Raw genomic sequence first — 16,416 nt, 5'->3', positions numbered from 1 at the left:
GACACAAGGGAAGACTTTTGATTTAATAACTAAGCTTAAAATAAATGTTACCTTTGAATATTTGTGGGAAAAATCTGATGCTACCCCAAGAATACAAAGCCACACTGGAAATGATGACAGGCTTGCAGCCCTCTGTCTTCCTGGAGTGAGGTGCCCGATCAGTAGAAGTGAATTGACAGAAGTCAGTGTCTGTAAGAGTGGCCAAACACTGATACTCTGTCCACTTGCGTAGAGTCTAAGAAGCTGGAATGCAGGCATACTGGACGAGCTTGTTCTAAAAAATACAGAAAAAGGAAAAATTTTTTTGTCTGTAGAAACCCTAAAAACTACAAATAAGTTATACAATGAACAATGTTGAAATACCTTATAGGTGCTGCAGGCCACATAACCAGAATCCAGAGCAATCTCACACTCACATGATGGTGAGGAAAGACATGAGCTCTGCAATGAGGTTTGAAGGCCTCAGTTGGGACACGGAAGAACTCAGAAGACAGCAATACCTGCACAGAGAGACAGAGTAGAAAAAGCATAGATTTGTAATCCATAATGTGAATTAAAACTCAAAAAGTGTCAACAAGTATAATCATTTGAGTGTGGAATTATTTATGCAATAAACAGGATTTTAATTAATTAATTGAATTAAAAACACTGACATTTTTTATCAAAGATAAAGAATCATACCTCTCTCTGCTCTGAGGATCACTGAGCATCTCTGACAGGAAATACAGTTTCCTCAGTATGAGTCATCATTGATGGTCTCAGAGGTGTGTAGTGTGGTAGCATGATGATGGTCTCCAGATCAGGCAGGAGGTCAGGTGATGGGTGTGTCATCTTCTCCATTGAAGACACACTGGTATGGCAGTTCATAACACAGCAGTCTCCTTGTGGCATGTAGTTATCTGTGCAGTCCAGCACTGATGGATCAGGTTTGGCTCAGCAGTTCATGAAGATGGTGTCTGAAAAAATATATCTAACAAAACACGTGCTTATAACACCACCCACCCAGCTCAGCCCCCAAGTGTCTATGTAATGCTGGTATGGGGTGTCGGTTACTAAGTCTAATTAGTGCATCAGAAAGCGGGGGCTACACCTAAAGCCCACACTTTTTGATGTCTTTGTTTATTAGCAGCTTTTTCCAGCTGCTCAGAGAATTCTGACTTGGCCTTTATCCACCCAAACCCAAACCCACCCGGATAAAGGCCAAGTCAAACTCACACACCATACCAGCATTACATAGACACTTGGGGGCTGATCTGGGTGGGTGGTGTTAAACTGTAGTCGGGAACTTTCAGAAAACTATCCATTTACTTCTAAATCAGTTTTTATACATATTCTGTAAGCTGTACTAATGTTTTTCTCTACATAATGTATCATTATAGACATCTCTGGTAGCCTAAAGATAGTTTATAACTTTTGACATTTTTTACCTGTAAAACATGATAAGCAAAAACTCATTCATCACAAAAACTTTTGATTCTACAAAAGCTACTATAATCAAGAAAATATAATTGTCTGTATTTATTCATGTGACCCATAATAAATACCTGCATTTATGTGGGATTTATTTATTTACTATTTCATATTTTCAAGCCCTTGGAGGGGAAGATCTCGTTTGTTGAGCTACATACGTCACAGTAAAAAGATTTAGTCATTTAAAACATGAGAATAAAAGAAATGATGTTGGTTTAATAAATGTTGCAGCACATTTCAGATCAGAGGTGCATGATAGCAGATGTTCTCTGCTCTGCATGAAGTACAGCCATGATTTGGTGAAATGATTAATAACATTGCAATAAGAAAGGGTCTTCTTACAGACAGAGTAGGGAAGACAATTTTTTCAATGAAAAATATTTTTCATGCTCTACAATCAGTAAACTCTGTAACAAACATGATCTGTAATTGTTTCAAAACTCACCAGACGACTTCATGATTGGCTCGAGGACAGGACACAAAACACAGGGTTGTGGTAACTGTAATATGATCTCAGAACACCTGAATACAGACATTTCTGTGGCTGAGAAATAAAAATGAGGTCAAGCAGGGTGTTCTTGTCTGTAGTGCCAGAAGTGATCAGCTGTGAATACCCTCTCAACTGAAACTGCTCCAGAATCTGTTTTCTTCCACTCTGCAACTGGTTCTCATTAAAATCTCCACACACAATGATTGGGTGACAGTCCATTATTTCAAGTGAATCTAAAAGACTTACCAGGTTTTGCATGAATGGTGTCAAACTGTAGTCAGGGGGTCTGTACACAACAGCAATGAGTGCAGGGAATGGAGCCTGAACCTTCAACACTAAAAACTCAAGATCAGTGACATTATGCAGATACTGTTTTACCTGAACCTGAAAATGATTCCTCAAATACACAACAACTCCCCCACCACTTCTGCTGGCCATGTGAGGAAAGTTTGTGTAGGACACATGTCTGTTGCGTTTGAACATGGTGTAGCCGTCCAAATGAAGACTGTCTGCAACAAAGGAGCCTTGAAGGTGAGACTCAGTGAGACACAAAACATCTGCTAAACACATTTCATGATGACTCTTGATGTCACTGATGTGAGATGGCAAACCCTCCGTATTGTGATGGATCAGTGTAAGAGTGTCAAGTCTGCTGGCTGTTTCTCTGACCTGAAGAAGAGGCATCATTTCCTCAACACTGGCTTGTCTCATGGTTTGGAGTGCTGCAGTTACCTCAGGATTGGCGTAAATCTTTTTCTCATCCAAGTCCTGCAAATAGAGTCCACTGAGAGACGTCACCCTGCTGAGAGCAACGTAAGCCATACCTGGTTCAAAAATGTTCTTCATTGAAACTACAGCTGTCTGTGTTGTAAGACCCTGAGTTTTGTGAATTGTGCAAGCGAATGCTAGCTTTACAGGAAACTGTCTGCGTACCGCTCCTTTAAACTTCAGACTCTCCTCTGCTCTCTCAATGTAAACCAGATCATCAGAAGCTGCATTAGCACTGCGGTTGTGTCTCATAGGCTGCCGGTTGTCCATCCTGAGCCCCAGTTTAATTATGTGTCCATCATTTTCAGATCTCACCACCTTTACCAGTATACCAAAAGCACCGTTGACCAAACCGTTTAGTGTGTCCAAGTTTCTGGTCAGCATGACTCGAGCTCCTTCAGCAACATTCAGAGTGTCAGGTAAATCATTTCTCCCACCTGTAAATGGTTTGTCTCTTCGTTCCATTCTGCCTGTACATTTATCCTTCTGGAAATCGTCTGCATTGATGATTATGATGTTTGAATGAAGCTTCTTCAGGGTATCTGTGTTGTGGGATTCCACATTCTTGTTGGTGGCATAAATGTGTAAGACCTCAGTTGGACATTCTTCTGGTGCAGTCACAGCCTGTGACAGCAAATCTCTGTCGCACTGAGAAAGCTCATCTGTCTTTTCTTTGACTCTAATCCTGTTCAGCATCTCTGCAAAGGCCACATCATCTTTCTGACGCATGATCTCGGTTAGAGTGATCATCTGAAAATGTTCCTGCCATAGGTCAATCTGTTCTGGATCGTAAACACAGAGAGGTTTAGACTGTCGCACTGGTGGCAGCTGGTAAAAATCTCCAACAGCTAAAACTGACATTCCACCAAAAGGTCTCTGAGTGCCTTTGATTTGTTTCAGTCTTGCATCCACATAAGCAAAAAGGGGTTTTGAAACCATTGAAATCTCATCAATAACAATAATTTCAGCATTCATCAGCTCAGATCTGACTTCATCCAGTTGGTTACCAAGTCCTTGAATGGGTGGTTTCAGACTCCTGGGTAGTTTCAGTAGAGAATGTAATGTAGAGCCATTGATAGAAAAAGCTGCTGTACCGGTAAATGAAGTCAGTAAAACAGTTGGATTTGATATGTCAGCTTCTTCTGCATTAGCAGGCAGTCTGCTCAGGATCTTTGATGCTTCAGAATGAATACACTTAATCAGATGTGACTTTCCAGTTCCTGCACCACCATTGATATAGAAGAAAAATGGATCTGGGTTCAAACCACAAACTCGCTGAATACACCAGTCTCTTATGGCATAGAACACGCAGGCCTGCTTCTGGTTCAGATTCTGATACATTACACGTACCACGGCTGGATCTACTGCAGGTTGTTCTCTGATGGCTCTGATCTCTGTTACAGCATCAGACTGACGACTGTAGTCAGGGACATTCTCCTGTTCGTTCTCATCATCAGAATGTCTCTCAGGAAGATTCTCATCACATTGCAGCCTCACAACTTCAGATTCAGGAGCAAGATTACACCATTCATCAATCACAACATCCCTATTTTGTTCAAACTCTTCCAGTGCACTCTCAATATCCTCAGAGTTCTTCTCATACTTGTCTTTATTTCTTTTCACAACCCTTTTCACAGACTCACTGTGGTCTGAACATGGAAGTCGTACAAAACCTGAGTTGTAGAAGGACTGATAGGTTTGGAACCCTTGTGGTTTCAGTTCCTGCTCTGATCTGTGTGGAAGGTAAAGTCTCAACAGTCGACCATAATATTGCTCAGGATCTTTTTCCTGTGAACAGTGGTAATATCTGATTATAGCTGGTTTATCATTCTTTCGCCTTTGTACAAATCCAAGCTGGTTTAGAAGAGGAAGCACATCTTTTCCTTCATTTGGACCACTCACCAACCTGCACAAGGCAGCAAAATCAGCCAGTGACATTTCCTCATATTCTGGGGTCTCAGGTCTGCATTTGTATTTATCACTCAAACTTGTCATCCAAATATTACAACTGTCGTGTGTTGTGCTTTCCAGGAAGCTCATGGGCCGACTCATTTTTACTGGGTTATCATCTGTTGGTACAAATACAACACTGCGGGAACATTTTTTCATTTTTAGGCCACAGACTCGAGTCACACACTCCTGTGCGCTGATTTCTCTCTTTTTTGAGTAAGCCTGCATCACAGCTCTCATTTCATCACACTCATTGACGGTGTTCTTATCAGAGTTGTCAATAACTGTCTTCAGGTATTCAGAGAGGCCAGATTCTTTCTTTGTTATATATTTACAGAGGTATTCTATACATGAATAGGCATTCAAAATGAATGAGACATCTAAATTAGAGTTCCAGGCTTCAAGCAGGTCTGGGTTGTAATTGTTGATCCAACAGTCCTTTGGGTCACGTTTCAGAATCAGAGCTGTTTTCTTGTTTATGTTCTGGAGGCATTGTTCATACTCATTCATTGTCAAGTTGCATCGTGACAGAATCTGCTCTATGGTGAGGGAAGCAGCTTCAGGTTCCTTCAGCAGGTTCAACAAAGGTCTGAGTTTGGCTTTTGCAGCTTCAGTGTCTGAATCCTCATCCTGTCTCACAATCATTGTTCTTGTGGCTGGTGGTTTGGGAAACCCAAATCTACAACCAGAGTTCACACTCTTAAAGCATGTTTTTGTGTGGTTTTTGCTGTGCTTTTGTAGTTCAGTGACTTTTTTGTGCAGTTCAGGTTGTTTTTCTGGATCAGGGAGTTGAGCTGAGATGTATCTGTCAACAAAGTCACAGACAGTTTGGTCATCATCCACATCTGCTTCTACCTTTTCTCGAATCCACAGCAACATGTGTATATGTGGACTACCTCTGTGCTGGAACTCAACTCTGTAAAAGTAATCAATGATCTCACCAAGGGGCTGTGCAGGAGAAAAAAGCAAATCTCTGAACAAAGCCTCAACACGCTTATCAAACATTCGCATGGTGGTTACTGGATTTGATCTTAGAATTTCACACTTTTCTGACCAGTCCAGGGCTTCAAAATCAACCTCTTCACCTTGCTGTCTCTTTATTGCTTGAATCACTTCAGGCCATCTCATCTCAGCAGCAGAGAAAGTGACAAAGAACTGAGGTGTTCCTATTTGGCGAACCATGCTGAATAGATCTCTGGTAGTTTTCTGCCAGTAAGCTGGAGTTCCTCTGAGTGGCTGCATAAATCTGATTGCATCTTTATTTCTTACCAGCTTCTCTACTTCTGTCTTACTTTGTAACATTCCTGATGTGATTTTGCGTCCATCTTTGGTCATAGTTTTACCTTTCCTTAGCTGTATCGTCATACTGGAATTAGCCAAGTGTATTTCAGTGACAAACTGTGAGAAAAACAGGTAATTTGTGTCTTTAGCAAATCTTGCATCAATGTTGAAAAGCCTTGATTTGAAGTAAGCACTTGGTGTGAGTTTAAGAAGTCTCTTTTCATCCAGTGTATTCTGACCAGTAGGAAACTGCACAGGAAATGCCATGGCTTCCAAATGAGGAGTTCTGAAGAAGCTAACAGGATTGTTTCTTTCTGCAGGAGCCACACAATATGTGTTATCAGTGAAACAAAGAATCTCTTCTGAAATGTCAACAGGCTGCAGACAGCTTTCTAGAGCAAAACCTCCATTGTTCAAATCACTTTCTGGTTCATCTGGATTTTGTTCCTCTGGTTGTTCATCACAGGATTGCATATTAATATCTTGGTCACTTTGAGACTCACTTTCACACAAAAGGGCATCTTTTTCATAGTTGTCAATTTCCATTAAATCTGCTTCATTATAATCATCACTTGCCATGCTGGCTTCATCACTGCTGTCATCATCAGGTAACGTTGGATCACAAAGCAATGCATCATCTCTGATAATAATATCTGTGTACTGTGGATGAATTTGTTTCAGTTTACGCAGAGCTTGAATGAGTTTAGACCAGGTGACAGTCTGGAACAGCTGATGGCCTTTGTAGCACAGTCGTCTTTTCAGCTTTATCCTCATGATCTGTGATTGGCTTCTGATCCTCGGTAAACTGTCAACTGTTTGTTGGACCTCAGATGGTACACACACCACATTACCACGTATGAGTCTCTGTCTCCCCTTTGGAAGAGGAATAATCTTAGCAAATGGTATGCATTTGGCAATCAGATGTCTCTCCAGAATGTTGAGATCACAAAGTTCAGCTGGAATATCCTGCAGTTCTAAACCATTAACAGCAGCAAGCCTGGGCATGCATCCACTTTTGAGGGAACTGTGACATGTGTGACAGATATACTCTTTTTTTCTCTCAACAGGAAAGCTGCAGTGATCATTACATGCTTCATCACACACATGAACAAATTTACCAGTTAGGCACTGATGAGCTACAGTCTGGTGTTTTGAGTAATTTTCTCTTTTGCAGATTTTCACCTGATTAGGAAAAGAAGCTTTTAGACAAACAGTACAAACATAAGATGGTGCTGACTTAATGTTGGATCTGAAACGAGATATGGCCTCATTCATTAAAGTGTTCTCTGGATGACACTGTAAACTCTCAGCTGGTCGATGCATCTGGCGATATTTCCGTTTTATATTCATTGCACATCTGATATTATGCATCTGTCTGAAAGAAAAACCGTTCCAATATTTTACTCTCATTCGTTCTCTCATATTGTCCTTGTGTTGTTGCTGAAATTGTTTTTCTTCTCCATACCGCTTTGTCATATAAGATCGTTTTTTCTGTTTAAAATCTTCGCTTTTTTTATATAGGTTATATACATATGACCTCATGTAAGCTTTATGTTTCTCTCTGAATCCAGCACAAGTTCTGTATATTCTTCTTATACGCTCTTTCTGCTTTTCTCTGAATATGGGAAACTCTCTATATGTTCTTGTTACACGTTCCTTCTGCTTTTCTCTGAATATGGGAGACTCTCTATATGTTCTTGTTACACGTTCCTTCTGCTTTTCTCTGAATATGGGAGACTCTCTATATGTTCTTGTTACACGTTCCTTCTGCTTTTCTCTGAATATGGGAGACTCTCTATATGTTCTTGTTACACGTTCCTTCTGCTTTTCTCTGAATAGGGGATTGTCTTTATATGTCCTTATGACACATTCTCTTTTTCTCTCTCTAATTTTAGCACTTTCCCTATACATCTTTCTTAAATGTTCTCTCTGTTTCTCCTTATAGGTAGCATTTAATTTATACAATTCATTTTTGTACATGCTCTTTTTCTGTCTGTGATCAGGATCATTACACTTCTTAGTTGAGTTTTTTTTCTTTGTCTTGAAGCTTTCATCAAACCTGTACATCTGCCTTTCTTTCTTCTTCTGATTTTCCTTTCTCTGTGGTACTTTTTCTTGGGCTAATAATCTTCTCCTTATTTTTCTCCTTTGCTGTTTATTATATTTCAGCAGTTTATCTGAGAGTTCCTCTGTTATATTAGTTAAACAGTAGGCAGTGTTTGAATCATTCTGAGGAACAGAATCTGATGTTACCTGCGTTTCTCTCACAGAGGATGCAGATGTTTCTTTTTCTAAATACTCAGAAGGAAGATGGTTGTTTTCAGTAGCAGCTGTCTCATTTGAATAATCCACTCTGGATGATGTCACTTCAGTCGTTAAAGTGTCTCTCACAGTCTTCTGTGTCTGGTCAGTAGATCTTTGGGAGTTTATTTCATGAACGGCTTCATTTAAAGCTGGTGCTGTAACAGTTGTAGCTGTTTGTCTGTATTCGGTGGTTTGATTAGCATCTCTTTGGTCAGCAGCGTTTTCACTGTGAAACTCGATGGGCTGTAGCTCATAAGTACAGGTTGGTGCGATGCTGAACATTCTGTACAAACGTTTGATCCTGTCAATCATGTCATTAAGACGTGTGAATTTCAACATAACTGCAGTTCCACCACTTACACTTAGCGACAATGGCATACCAGTAGACTTACGTGGGTGAGGATCAAAATATGCATATTCACCTGAAGTCAGCCTGCTAACAGCGATGACTGTTCCTCCCATGACTAGCAAACCATAGCGAACGTCTGAAGCCAAACACTGTAATCCCTGTTCAAGGCTCGGAAAGTGATCTGTACCATCAAATGTGCCGTAATGAGCAAACTGAGACATGTCGACTTGATACTCGTGTCTGCGGCTGGTAACAACTGAGGGAAGTTCATCGCAGGCTAGAAACACACTGTTCACAAACCTCAGTCTGGCATCTGAATAGACGGCATGGCCTTTGTCCAACACACGGTTTAGATCTGCTCTGGTAATAAATTCATCCTCGTGTAAGAATGACAGGAAAACCAAACTGTTAGCCATGCATTGCTGATTCCGGTACTTTCCATACCTAGGAGCGGCCTGGCTTCGGGAAGCACAGACGCTACTCACTCGTGGACTTTCACTGTTTGTAACCTGTACATGAGACTGTCCTGGAGCTTGTCCATCATGCTGTGTTTGTACAGTTAGCTGGGGTTTAGTCTGGATTACCTGCATAACTTCAGGCTCTGGGACAGACACTGAGGGAACACTTCTTTTTACCACATCTGCATAAGACACTGTGGCTGTCTCTCCATCATGCTGTGTTTGTACAGTTAGCTGGGGTTTAGTCTGGATTACCTGCATAACTTCAGGCTCTGGGACAGACACTGAGGGAACACTTCTCTTTACCACATCTGCATAAGACACTGTGGCTGTCTGAACACTGCTCTGCACTTCTGTGCTGGGAAAAGCTGAAACACACACCTTTACCTGCTCACTGCTCTGAGAAACATTCACCTGTTCTTTCTGCTTTTGCCATCTAAGCTTCAGGGACTGCGACCTTTGACTTTTTCTTGGCATTTTGCTGAAGTACAATCTGGAGCTTATATGTGGTTATACACAAATATAAACAAAACTGAACCTTGAAACACAGAAAAACTTATAACTCCTTAAGTTACTGTTAAATCTGAGAAATGTACTATTATACTATAAAATGTTTTTATGAATATATGAATAGATGTTAAAAAGCTGATTTGTACTCCAAACTCAAAATAAAGGAAATTCAAAGTTCTCTGGAAACAATTTGGTCCGTTTTATTGTAGCTCTTTTAGAAACGGGGTTTCTTCAGCTGGATGTTCTGCAGCAGTCAGGAAACAGGAAGTCTGGGTCCTCAGGCACTTCTCGATGACAATACTGACTGAATACTTACACTGAGTGACAAAATGGGTTTGTCCTTAAATAATAATACTATAAACTTGCAGTCAAATGTTATAGCCAATGAAACAGACTAACAGACTGGATCTGATTTATTATTTATCTGAATGTATGTATTACAAAATAACCAGATTATCTTATTACAAATAAACTTATAAAAAGGTGATATTTTATACAATTGATCAAAGTAAGCCAAACTAGCAGTCCAAACTAAAGTCTAATGCAAAATTAAAATGACAAATGTAGGGCTGTGTAAGTAGTTTCTACTATAAGTTCTACTGTACTGTAATTCTACTACTGTATATTCAACTTGTAATTTAAAGCAAAATGACTGAATGTGAGAGAGCTTAATGACAGGAAAGAAAGAGCAGTGAGAGCAGAGATCTCTCAGAATTCTGTAACAGATAGATCAAGTTCTGGTAACTTGGATTTCTGAAAATTGGATTCTGAAAGGATTCTCAAAACTTGGATTCTCAAATTAGATAGAGCAGTAGAGATAGAGGGATACAAGATGGAATGGCTTTCAAATTAGATAGAGTTGGGAGAGTGATAGGATAGACAGAATTGCTTATAATGATAGAGAGAGAGAGGATCTTCTGCAGCAGGTCACCTGTAAGACACAAAAGGCATGGAATTAGTCATATTTCCAACATGCTTGGATTTACCATATTCTTCAGACTATATGGCACACCTAAAATCCTGTCATTATCTCAAAAACATACAATGTGCCTAGCGTATCAATTCTGGTTATGCTTACTGACCTCAAACGGGATTTCTGTGGTACACAGCGCTCAAAATTCTGTCAAATATTTTAGTAAGACTTCGTAAGCTACAAAGCTGCGCTGCTTGATGTATTGTCAGAGCATTATGGCTACCATAGTCAGGACCCTCGCAGAGTAATTCGTACGGTGCTTCAACATAACATTATGGTGTGTGTACAAGGACCTGGCACGTGCTAAGAGACATGCTTAAGAAGCAGATTTCAAACTGATCAACCCATGAAGAGTTTGATGGATTTGTGGATGAGGAATGAACTGAAAAAGTGAGTGTATTGTTCTGTATTTTATGTGTTACAACTGAACAGTGTTGAGAGTTGTTTGTGAATGACTTGAATAAAGTTTGACTTATCTGACTGTTTGTTTGGCTTAATCTGCCTTAAAAACAGGCTTGTTTATTGACATTATGCCTTATAATCTCAAAAATACAATACATGTAGGGCTTTAAATACTAAAGACTTCTACAGTAAATTATTGGACTGAACAGAATGACAATGTTTAACAAATGATGGTGGAACTGTTATAAGGACATTTTTACATTCTATTAAAACAATAAAGTAAGTCTATAAACTCAAACTAAGACGTGCTGCTACAGTAACTTACTGTAAATATTAAATGGTCCAACAAAACCAACACACTGAGGTTACAGCACAGTTTCAGGTCACTCTGTATGAATTTTGGCAAAATGAGAAATTTGGAGACAGCTAGTTTCTACACAGCAGTTTCTACACATTTCAGTCACATTTGGGGCATGTTTGATACACAGCAATAAGCACTACACTAAATCTATAATAAACTTATCATAGCTGATATAAAGGCCTAATTAGCAAAATTTAGTATGATGATCATTTCTTTGTAGATCATTTCATGATAAAAAGAACAGAAGTGAGTGCTGTATCTGAGCTGTTGCATGTAAGATCTTTGCTGGAGATTCCCACATTTCTTAAACAAACAAACAAACAAACATGACTTTCAGACAGTTCATCTTTTGTAAATTAGGGCAGGATTATTTTCAAAAAACAGCCTTGATAAAAATATCAGGCCACTATAAAATGTCTTATGTTTATGTTTTCATCCCACCTATATTTTGCAAGTCATTATGACAAATTACAAAAAGCATTTTTTAGGCAGTGATTTAAGGGAAGAAGCTTTTGAAATCCACAATGCCCTACCACCAGTGGTCTCAAACTCTGGTCCTTAAGGCCTGGTGTCCAGAAACTTTTCTATGTGTCCCTGTTGCAACACACCTGAATAACATTAGTAGGTCATTAGCAAAACTCTACAGAACGTGACTGCATGCTGAGGTGGTAATTCGGCCATTTGATTCATGTTATAGCAGCTCATGAGTGAATGAACATGATGCAATGAAAGTACTTTTAGAAGTACATTTTTCCAAACACTTAAATTACTTAAAGTTGAACAGTCTTCGGGGATGCCACTTCAACACAGTCAAATTCTATACTCTCACTAATGACCTACAAATGTTATTCAGGTGTTTTGTAACAGGGACACGTGGAAAAGCTTCAGGACACCGGCCCTTGAAGAGTGGAGTTTGAGACCCCTGCCCTATGTGAATATTTAATCGTCCCTAAACTGCCAGTCGTGAGCTGCTCTAATGTGAAACAAACACATATAGTTCTGTAAAGGTTTACAAAGAGATTTCTAAGGATCTGGAGACCCCAGAAAACAAAAACGCTCCCAGATATTGTAGCTGAACAGGCAAAAACAAGTTGCCTAATAATATCTCGATGATAACCAAGAGCTGTGCTGACTAACTGCACTAAACTGAATCATCTATAGTGAGAGAAAAACACCAGCATTAAAGTCAAACATGGTGCTGTTACTGTGATGTCCCAGAGTTCCTTTACTACTTCAGGACCTACATCAACTCATCAGGTCCTGGGCTTAAGTTTAATCACACTTAGGATCTGAAGCACACAAGCCTATCCCACCTGTCATAGGGCGAGAGGCAGGGTACACCCTGGACAGGTCGCCAGTCTGTCGCAGGGCCAACACACAGGGACAGACAACCATTCGCACTCACATTCATTCGCAGATACACACCTAGTGACAATTTGGATTATTCAATTAACCTATCCCCACAAGCTGCATGTCTTTGGACGGTGGGAGGAAGCAGGAGTACCCGGAGGGAACCCACGCAAACACCGGGAGAACATGCAAACTCCACACAGAAAGACCCCGGCCTGATGTTGGAATTAAACTCAGGACCTTCTTGCTGTGCGGCAACAGTGCTAACCACCGTGGTACTTGGTATGACTTGAAAACCCTATATTGGGCCTTAATTAAGACTTTTTTCTTTTCTTTTTTTGCCTGTCCTGTTTGGATCTAATTAAGACAATTCTGAAATTATAGTGGACCAAAATCAACCAGTGATGTAAACCAGTCATTACCAGTTACTGTAAATGCTTGATGGTAATTGTTGCTATCAGGGCATCCACAGCTGGGTATTAGAGACCAATATGTTTTTACATTAGACCAGGTTGTTCTGGTTCAAAAATGAAATCATCACTTTAAAACTGCTTTTTGTATTTATCCAGGTCATCCTTGTTAGATGATTTGAAACATGTGAAAAAAAGCATAAACAAAATAAATCTGCAAGGAAGAAAGACCTTTCTCAGCACTGTACTGCAGACAAAACCTATACTTACCAGACTTGCGACGATCAGATCAGTATCCTAGAGAAAGGAAACAACACATCAGATCACTGTTTAATGACTTACACTGTTGAACCTCTTCACACACAATCCAATTTACTGTGACATGAAATAACTAGTAAGATCCTCAATTTCTTCAAGCCTTTATGAACTCACTGTAGTCTAAAGAGGACAAACTTTAGTTACAGAGTCTCACATGACGATAACATGTGTAATAAAGGCATGCATACTACAGAAGTGCAAAGAAGAGGCACCAATATTTGTTGGTACAGATTATGGCTTTTTAGCTCCATTTTCTATCACAAGTCAAGGCTTAATAAAGTGTGGAAAAACCACAACTGTTAGAATCAACGGAAAACCTCATTAGGTTTTAGTTCTGATCTGAATATGTAAATCCTAAAATACATGTAAATTCTGACATGTTATAGTAACAACAGTGGCACGCCATTTTTGCAATTAATTTCTTAAAAATTATAATAAAAAGTCCTTCCATTGTACCTGTTGGCAGGAATCTTTTTGTATTTTGCAATATTTCCCTTTTATATATAATTTTCAAACACATTGTATCAAGCAACTTATTAAGAAACTGATTTAAACTTAGTGTACATAAATTACACACAGGCTTTAACATACACAACATTGCCTACTCACAACTCTGGTTCTCTTAGTCTTTTATTATTGCTTAAATGTTTAACGTACCACTTCTGTTCACTCAGGCAAAAATACTTCTATAGTGGTCTGACTTTAATGTAATACATAAGCAGAATATGAGTGAAGATATAAATCAACAACTGTGGTGCTCTTAAGTGTTTAAGCTACCACTTACACTAACTCACCTAAAATGCGTTCATAGTTATGTCTGCTAGGTAAATCCATAAACAAACGGAGAACATGAACAACTGTATAAAAACAGTTGTTTGTGTTCAAACATAAAAATCAGACACAAATGGCCTGTTAAACTTCAGGGACAGTCAGAGGTCATGTGTGGGGCCTTTGCTGCTACAAGGTATAAATTCTGACCATTTGTTTTTGCCCATCAGTAAATGGTAATGTCACAAAAACCAAACTACGTTAGGTAAGTTGCTAAACATGTTACACAGTGACAATGTCATATTACTGCAGTTACAATTGCTGCTTACTTACCAGCAAAGGCAAAACCGAAGTTCTGTTTCACTCTGTAACAAAAGAACAAAAATACAGAATCAGACAACTGAAATCAGCATCAGAGTCAATACTGCATCACAATCTGTAGTGGGGAAAAAAAATCTGTTAAATTCTTTGTTTACAACAGCTTTACTATAAACACCCCATCTTCTCTTTCTGCACCTTATTAAAGATTTCTGTCTTTATTAAGGTGATGTGTCGTTTTATCCATCTGCAATTCCACAGAAATTCCTCATGAACGTAAAGCTCTAATACTTTGGTGCTATTACATAACACAGCAGATACCACAAGCAATGATTTGCTCGCACTGCACACTTGATCAAATGATAACATCACAGTTTCAAAGCATGCAACAATCACAAATAATACTTGATACTATAAATGCTTGATGGTAGTTCTTCGTATCAGGGCTTCCACAGCTGGGTATTAGAGACCAGCATGTTCTCACATTAGAACAGATAGCTCTGGTTTGGTTTTCTCTGCTTCATACGTGAAATCATCACTTTAAAATGCTTTTTTGTATTTATTCATATCATCCCTGTTAGATGATTTGAAACATGTGACAAAAAAGCATGAACAAAATAAATCTGCAAGGAAGAAAGACTTTTCCCAGCACTGTACCTCAGACAAAATGAACTCACTTTAGTCTAAAGAGGGCAAAATTTAATTGCAGAGTCTCAAATGGCCTTAACATGTGTAATAAAAACAATAATTACTACAGAAATGCTTTGATAAGCCTTTAAAATTAGACATAAATGGCCTATTAAACTTCAGGGACATTTTTAGGGACACTCAGAGATCTAGTGGGGAGGGGGGGGGGGGGGGGGGGGGGGGGCTTTACTGCTTATAAATCCTAAATGTGTTTTTGCCCATGAGCAAATGGCAAGATATCACAAAAAGCCAAACTATTGTATGTAAATTGCTAAAAATGTTACACAATCCCAATTTCATATTGCTTCAGTTACAATCACTGTTTACTTACCAGCAAAGGCAAAACCAAGCTTTATTTCACTCTGTGTAACAAAAGACAAAGAACAAAAATACAGGATCAGAAAACTCAAATCAGCATCAATACTGCATCACTCTCTGTTGTCAAAAAGATTCACTAAACTTCTTTGTTTACTACAGCTGGAATACAAACAACAACTCTCCTCTGTTTTCTTTGGTCTACATCTCATTTAAGATTGCAAAACACTCATACATGAAAAACTGCACGACATATTTTTAAGGCTTTAATATTTGAGGTGGTCTGCATTCAAATTCTACTTCCTAAAATATTACCAACTGCACATAGTATCATAGTAAATATGCTGTAGTTTTAAAATAAATATCTATGTACCATACTAATAATAATATACTGCCATATTTTATTTATGTGAAGGTGGGCTGTTGTTTATTTCATTAATTTCCCACAAAGTGAGAATTTAAACTGTGCTGCAGATTTAGGTTGGCACAAACAAGCCTTTGTTAAACAGTTCTTAAAAATTAAAGTCTACATATTAGGAGTTCTTATTATTCTTGGGCTATGTCCACACGTACACAGGTACTTTTGAAAATGGAGATTTTTCTATGCGTTTGCACCTTTCGTCCACACTTAAACGGCGTTTTCGGTCACTGAAAAACTAAAAACGCTTGCCAGAATATTTTCGAAAACTCCGTTTTTGCATTTATGTGTGGACAGGGAAACGGAGAAAACGCAGCGCCTTTTTTGACGTCACACTGTGCGCCACGTTATTGTTTCGGTGAAATGCATTTCTACAATACGGTTACTGTTAATTGTTCTCTCTGCAGTGTTTAAATGCTTACATATGCGCACACAGTTACTGTCCCCCCACAGATATGACTCGGTTCTGCTTCTATGCCCCATCTTTGTTTACCATTTCCCACCGAGGCTTCTAGA

General features: G+C 39.1%; 1 long non-coding RNA gene across 1 annotated transcript; it reads right to left on the bottom strand.

The window, feature by feature from the left end:
- Window positions 1-10,378: 10,378 nt before the first annotated feature.
- Window positions 10,379-15,530, bottom strand: LOC146661503 (uncharacterized). The gene is made up of 4 exons (XR_014913177.1): window positions 15,499-15,530; window positions 14,496-14,527; window positions 13,347-13,373; window positions 10,379-10,511 (listed from the first exon to the last, which is right to left on the bottom strand). It is a non-coding gene; the product is annotated as an uncharacterized LOC146661503 (long non-coding RNA).
- Window positions 15,531-16,416: the final 886 nt, after the last annotated feature.

Source organism: Rhamphochromis longiceps, linkage group LG9, assembly GCF_057381845.1.
Source record: "Rhamphochromis longiceps isolate RC_006_pf linkage group LG9, R_longiceps_female_GT1.1, whole genome shotgun sequence".
Taxonomy (NCBI): Eukaryota; Metazoa; Chordata; class Actinopteri; order Cichliformes; family Cichlidae; genus Rhamphochromis; species Rhamphochromis longiceps.
This window is presented reverse-complemented; position numbering and strand designations above follow the sequence as displayed.